Here is a 7,837-nt window from a genome sequence, read left to right as displayed (position 1 = left end):
AGACAGTGTTGATGTCTTTTATCAGGACACCCTAAGGAAGACTTGTTGGTGTCTGTGGTCCGTGCTGTGATGCTGTTATGGTCAAAGAGGCTTTTGTTGCAGTGGTAGTGATGACTGACTACAGACTCAAAATTAAAAGTGAGAGGCGACTCCTTTCTGTCACTGACACAGGCGAGATAGCATCTCGGAAGGCACCCATCTCCCTGACATCATGTCTAAGTTAGCATCTCCTGAGGAGCCAAAACAGCTGTGGAAGCTCTTCACTGGAGGGCTGAGCTTTGAAACAACCAAGGAGAGCATGAGGAGCCATTTTGAGCAATGGGGGACACTCACCGACAGTGTGGTAATGAGAGGTCCAACACCACAGTGGAGGATGTGAATGCTGCTATGTATGCAGGAACAGACAAGACGGATGGAAGAGTTGTGGAACCCAAGAGAGTTGTGTCAAGAGAAGGTTCCCAAAGACTAGGTGCTCACTTAACTCTGAAGAAGACGTTTTGTTAGTGGTATTAAAGAAGACAGGGAAGAACATCTCCTATGAGACTACTTTGAGCAGTATGGGAAAATGGAAAGTGAGTCTAGGACAGTAAGGCTACACAGAAAAAACCCTGTCTCAAAAAAGAAAAGAAAATGAAAAAAAAGAAAAATGAAAAAAAAAAAGAAAAAAAAGAAAATCATGACTGAAAGAGGCAGTGGCAAGAAGAGGGGCTTTGCTTTGGTCACCTTTGCTGACCATGACTCTCTGGATAAGATTGTTATTCAAAAATATCATGCTGTGAATGGCTACAGCTGTGAAACAAGAAAATCCACATCAAAGCAAAAGATGGTGGGTGCTTCATCCAGCCAGAGAGACTGGGGTGGTTTCAGAAACTTTGATGGTAGTCATGGAGGCAGTTTTGGTGACACTGACAATTTCGGTTGAGGAGAAACCTAAATGGCCTTGGTGGCTTTGGTGGCAGCTATGGAGCTGGTGGATAAGGTGGCAGTGGGGATGGCTATAATGGAGTTGGTAAAGATGAAACAATTATGGCCACAAAGATTTTGGCAATTACAACAATCAGTCTTCAAATTTTGGACCAATTAAGGGAGGAAACTTTGGAGGCAGGAGCTCTGGCCCATATGGTGGTGGAGGCCAGAACTTTGCTAAGCCAAGACACGAAGGAAGGCGGCTGTGGTGGTCCCAGCAGCAGCAGTAGCTGTGTCAGTGGCAGGATATTCTAATTACATTACAGGAAGGAAAGAATGTTTAGCAGGAGAAGAAAGTGAGAGAAGTGATAGGGAAGTTACAGGTTACAGCAGATATGTGAACTTGGACAGACACAGTGGTAGCTGGGCCTAACTGCTACAAAGAAGACTAGTTTTTAGACAACACTCAGGTGTATGGGCAAGGACTGTATTAGTGACTAATTGTATAACAGGTCATTCTAGTTTCTGTTCTGTGGAAAGTGTAAAGCATGCCAACAAAGGGTTTCACTGTAGACCTATTTTCATCCATGCTGTTGTTTGCTAAATTTAATAATCTGATCATGATGCTGAATAAATGTCTTTTTTTTTAAGAGAGAAAAAAAGTAAGAAAGCAGTAATATCCTTAGTGAAACAATTTTGTTTGTACTAACCAGCAATTGGTTTAAGAGAAGATGCTACTGATTTAATTTATTTGCCTGTCTATCTGTCTATTTACCTATCATCTATCTATTGTCTATGTTTATCAGAATTAGATTATGTAATTATTGCTTTTTGATCAAATGAAGATCCTGAGATTATTATCACAATTTCTTTATAATTGGTTATTTACTAATTACCAAAAAAACTTAAGCACCTTCTATGTGCTCTGGGCTATCTTTGTTCTGGAAAATACAGTGATAAACAAAAGGTCTACTTGTGTTCCTAATGGAATATATAGTCCAAATACTTTATCAACTATAATCTGTTACACAAACCAGGAGTAAGAATCCAATTTCATAACTGTAATTAACATTGGGCTGTGACTTTTAACACTTTCTAAAGATTAGCAAATCACATTTAAAAATGTTATGAAAAGAGTTTGGAAAACTACAAGCCAGTAGGCAGTTTTAAGTTTTAGAGTTAATTAATTATAAATGTAGTTTTTTTATTTATCCTGTTGTATTTTTCATGTTTGGTTGTTATCTCTTAGAAGCCTGCCCTTTTCGGGTAAGAGACGAGAAAAGAGTGATCCAAAAGGAAGCAGAGAAGGAGGAACTGGGAGGAGTAATGGAAAGAGCAATTATAATCAGGATATATTGTATGAAGAAAGAATCTATTCTCAATAGAAGTGAAAAGAGAGCATACTGTAATGTAACTAAGGAGTAAAACATAGCAGGAGAAGCACAATATCACTATGGACTTCTGAGTACTCATTCTATAATACATTGACCCAGCCCAACTGCCTTTAAGCAGGTATTATTAATAGAAAATATTTGGGAACTTAGTTCATTAGCTCCTAAGATTTGATGTCATGCAAAATTGACCTACTATACTAAAATATTATTCTTATCGCTAAATTCTGCATATATTTTTGTCTGGTAGCAAATTCACTGGAAATAACATAATGCCTTTTGCTATAGCAGGATATACACCTACTAAAATATGTTTGTTTTTCCTTGTGTTGATTCAGATCAATTAATTGAAAGTTTATTCTGAATTAACACATTTCCATTGTTTACTAATGTCAAATGCCTTACTCTTACCATAGACTAAATTCATCCCCTCTACTTAATGGTCACTGTGACTGCTGATATGAACATTTACTAACCATTTTCAAGCTATTGTAGCCTTGCAAACCCTAACTTCTTCTAATTCTGTTATTCACACCTAATTGCTTTCCTTTCTCAAAGGCATGTAGATATGTTTTTACAGAATTATTGTTTTAAGGTTTTCTCTGCATTGGCATACTGTTCTATAATTTTGTTTATTTAAAGGATTTTATTGGCCTCAGATTTTATAATCATGATGTTATAATTAATCTAAATTATTAATTGCCTTATCAATTGTTTCATCTTGTTTTTTATTTTGTCTTTATTATTATTTTTATTTGTAATGATCTATAATTTATTAATTTTGTAATAGTATATGTTTATTCAAAATGTATCTTTAATAATGTATCCTTAATATATCATGATAACATATGAGAATGAAGCTGTAAGCAAAGGATAGTTAGAAAACAAAAACATAATACAACAGTAATCACAGACAATTTTAAATTTCTCTTCTAATTCTGTGTGAACTAGAGTGGCCATATATAGGTCATTTATAGATAAATGATAGATAGATGATAAAAAAAATTCTGTGATCAGATTTACCTAGCCAATCAGAATTCTGAAAGCAGAAATTAGCTGTCACTAACACATGAATGGTCATGCATCCTCTCACAGAATCAGACTGAAGACCATCCACTCCTGTAAGCATCTTTTGTCTTTTTTTATTTATTTAATTTATTCAGATTACAACTAAATTGTTATTCCCTCACTTGTTTTCTCCCATTCCCCCCTCCCTCTCTATTTCACTCTATTCCCATCCACTAGGTCTATGATGGAAGGGGACCTCCTCCCCCACCATATGGTCACAGCATATCAAGTCTCATAGTTAACCGAATTAATTGTTAGAAAATAAAACAAAATTTCCCAGTACAACAAAGCCAAAATTTTTTATTCATTTTTTCACTTTAAAAATAATTTTATTTCTATTCATGTGTATGTGTTCAGGTGTCCATAGAATCCAGAAGAAGTTATTGCAACCCAAGCACCTAGGGATAAAGGCAGTTGTGAGTCACCCTGTGAGTTCCAGGAACTGAAAACAGATCCTCGGTAAGAGGAGCAAGTGCTCATAACTTCTACTCCTTCACATTACCTATCAAGAACAACAGCTTTTAGACAATTATAGTAAATAGTTTCCATATATGACCACTTTACACATGAAGAACCAGAAATATATGATCTATTCTCAGGAGAAGACAAATGATGATTTGTAGCATATTTAAGGTAGGTATAGATGAGAGAAACATGGAGAATGGCAATGTAGAAGGATCCAGAGGGTCCTAGAAACCTACAAGTAGAACATTATGATAGGCAGATTTGGGCCCAGGGGCCCCACTCAACAACTAAGGCACCAGCCAAGGACAATACAGGTGGTAAACTTTAAACCCCTACTCAGTTCTAGCCAATGGTCAGAACATTCTCCACAGTTGAGTGGAGAGTGGGATATGACTTTCTCACATACTCTGGTGCCTCACATTTGACCATGTCCCCTGGAGGGGGAGACCTGGTGACACTCAGAGGAAGGACAGCAGGTTACCAAGAAGAGACTTGATACCCTATGAGCATATACAGGGGGAGGTAATCCCCCTCAGGAACAGTCATAGAGGAGGGGAATAAGGGGAAAATGGGAGGGAGGGAAGAATGGGAGGATACAAGGGATGGGATAACCATTGAGATGTAACAAGAATAAATTAATTAAAAAGGGGGGAAAAAAAGAAAATGTGAAACACAAATAAATTACTTTAATAACACTGAGATAGAAATTACAAACAGAATACAAAATTAGACAATTCTAACTTGGAATAACTAACCACAAAAGGCTCCTGAGCAAAATCTTTGATACAATTAGAAAAAAAGAAAATATATACCTGGCATTCAGGATTCTAGATACACATTCATACACACACACATCCCACAACACACACAAACACACACACACACACACACACACACACGCATACACACACACATCCCACAACACACACACACACACATCCCACAACACACACACACACACACACACATCACACACACACACACACACACACACACACACACACACACACGCATACACACACACATCCCACAACACACACACACACACACACATCCCACAACACACACACATACACACACACACACACACACACGCATCCCACAACACACACACACACACACACACACACACACACACACACACACACATACACTTCTATATATAGTTTCATACCAAAACATTAGAATGGTTTATAGAAATATTATTTGTCCTCAAAATCATATGGTTTATATAATATATGTTAGATCATTGTCCACGTGCCGTGTAGTAGTACCATGATGCCACAGTGTGATGTGCCCACCACATCCAATGGACTCTGTAAAAGAAGTGTCCAGTAGAAAAGGAGTCCCATGGGGAAAAGAAAGACAAGTACCACAGGGAGAGCTGCTCCTGAACTGAGAAAACAGTCTTGTCAGATACAGTACAAATGTGAGAGTGACTTGTCCAGGAAAGATAAAGGGAGACCTAGATTCACACCAAATTTCATTGTATCTTCAGATTTTAAATGTTCTTTTTAACAGTTACAGTCCAAAAATTTTGGCACTTTATTTTGTTCCTTCTCTAAAACTAATGCTGTGTTTTCCAGTGTGCTAATTCTAGTTTCTTCTTTTCTGTACAATGGACTCTGCCACAGTCTCTGTCTTTACCAAATGAGCCGCAATCTGATCCTGAACTTAGACACTAGCACCAATCCATTTCAACTGATGGTTTTGTTCCTGTTGTATAGGAAGGCTTCAAGAAAGCCAACAGTCAAGGTAGAATGTGATGTACTTGTAGTACTTTTATGATACACCCTTGAATGGCTTTGTTTTTCTTGAAAAACCTCCCCAAAGAAGTTGTAGATGAGGAACAAATGGAAAGTTTACAAAACACTGTTCACAAATATGCTTTTTTTTGCCCAACCAACCAGCAGTATTTTCTGTAGTGAAACATTTATAAGTGCATTCTCTTACAAATTTATATCCACATAATCTCCAAATCACATTTAATGCTGGAGTCATCTTGATCCAACTCAGCTCATGCCAACTCAGTTTTCATCCTGACACAGAACTTGTAGAGAAGATGCCTATACTACACAGTACGTGCTCAGTACACACCAGCATCCTTTCTGTGCTGGTACCCTCTGAAGCATGCTGCTGCAAATTCCCCTTGAAGGTATGATTTCTCTGTGTAGCTGCTAAGCTCTATTTACTTTCTGCACAGCTTCTGATTAATTTCAGTTCTGTTGTCAGCCCTTACCTCTCATATAAAACCAGGGGTTATGTTTTCTCTGTTCTTGTTGACTTTGGAATTGTGATGGTTTTCATTGTGAGTGACCTCTGAAAGACTGCTGTTTATTTGCACAACCACACTCTCCCTTTAAGTCTGCCCTTGTATTTTGAAAGAAGTCATTTTGACTGCTGTTTCTTGATTATTTACTTACAAGTTATATTACTTAATTAATCCTTTGTGTATATATGTGCATCTGTATATGAAGTACGTGTATGTGTGTGCATGTGGGTACATAGATATGAGGGCACAAGTGAGTATGAATGTCTACTAAATTGTTATCTATTTTATTATTATTTTCTTAAGCTTTGTTTTAGTTTTTCAATATATAAGGGTTTATTTTTATTCATTTATTTTTGAGTATTTCATTCATGAGGAATGGCTTAATATATTTGCTAGCACTTCCTTTCCCCCTCAAACTCCTTTGTTTCTCATCCACTCCCTTCCAAATTCACATCTTCTTTAATGATTATGTGTGTGTGTGTGTGTGTGTGTGTGTGTGTGTGTGTGTGTGTGTGTGTGTGTACTTTTTGAGTCTGTTTAGTGTGGCTCTATATCTATTTAGAGTTGACTGCTTGGCATGGGATAATCTCTCAGGTGTTCAACTTTGGAGAAAACTGACTTCTTTCTCAGCAGCTATTAATTGCTTTATAGTTCTTCCTCTAGAATTAAAATCTTGGCATGTAAACCATTGTCATTGTGCACATCTCTATTAAGTGAACATGTTTATATTTTTGAGATTACAATCATGTTTTATAATTCATGTGTACAGCTTCCTTTATGTATATAGTAGACCCTATCTCACAGCAGGCTCTCAGTCCTCTGCCTCTTACTATCTTTCTTGTCCCTCTTTCACAATATTTGCCAATCCTCAGGTCTAGAGTTCTTTTGTAAATAAACAATTTTGTTTTGGTTTACCATGGTAAGTTTTTCTCTATTATTTTAATAGAGTTGTGCCTTTCTGTAATGGTCCCTGCCCACTGAAATAAGAAGGCTTCTTTTAGAGAGGTGAGAGATACCCTTATGTGTGAATATAAGAATAAGTTTCTTAGAATGGTGTTGAACCTTGTAATTTGGCACTAATAGGTTCTTGTTTAGGGTCCCTGATCTCACCAGCCAAAGGCACGTGTATGGGTGTAAATATTGGGAAAGAATTATCTTCTACAGAAGAGGCCCTAAGTTGAAATGAATGGCCTTTAGTTACACTAACATTAAGTGCCATTATTACTTCCTTGATAATATATTTCCATATGAATCATTGTTGCAGGTCACAGGCTTCACAGCTGGGACTGCTGATTGCTCTTTCTTTTTTTTTATCTTTTTTTTCCTCCTTTATTAATTTATTCTTGTTACATCTCAATGGTTATCCCATCCCTTGTATCCTCCCATTCTTCCCTCCCTCCCAATTTCCCCTTAATCCCCTCCCCTATGACTGTTCCTGAGGAGGATTACCTCCCCCTCTATATGATCATAGGGTATCAAGTCTCTTCTTGGTAACTTGCTGTCCTTCCTCTGATTGCCACCAGGTCTCCCCGTCCAGGGGACATGGTCAAAGGTGAGGCACCAGAGTATGTGTGAAACTCATATCCCACTCTCCACTCTACTGTGGGGAGTGTTCTGTCCATTGGCTAGATCTGGGTAGGGGCTTAAGGTTTACCGCCTGTATTGTCCTTGGCTGGCAACTTAGTTTGAGCGGGACCCCTGGCCCAAATCTGCCTATCATAATGTTCTACTTGTA

General features: G+C 37.7%; 1 pseudogene across 1 annotated transcript; it reads left to right on the top strand.

Annotated features, from left to right (window-relative positions):
* Nucleotides 1-211: 211 nt before the first annotated feature.
* Nucleotides 212-1,221, top strand: LOC311606700 (heterogeneous nuclear ribonucleoprotein A1-like; annotated as a pseudogene). The gene is made up of 2 exons: nt 212-586; nt 671-1,221. The product of its transcript is annotated as a heterogeneous nuclear ribonucleoprotein A1-like (transcript).
* The last annotated feature ends 6,616 nt before the right edge of the window (nt 1,222-7,837 follow it).

Source organism: Acomys minous, assembly GCF_964271855.1.
Source record: "Acomys minous genome assembly, chromosome: 1".
Lineage (NCBI taxonomy): Eukaryota > Metazoa > Chordata > Mammalia > Rodentia > Muridae > Acomys > Acomys minous.
Note: the sequence above shows the minus strand (reverse complement) of the source record. Positions and strands in the feature narration are given on the sequence as shown.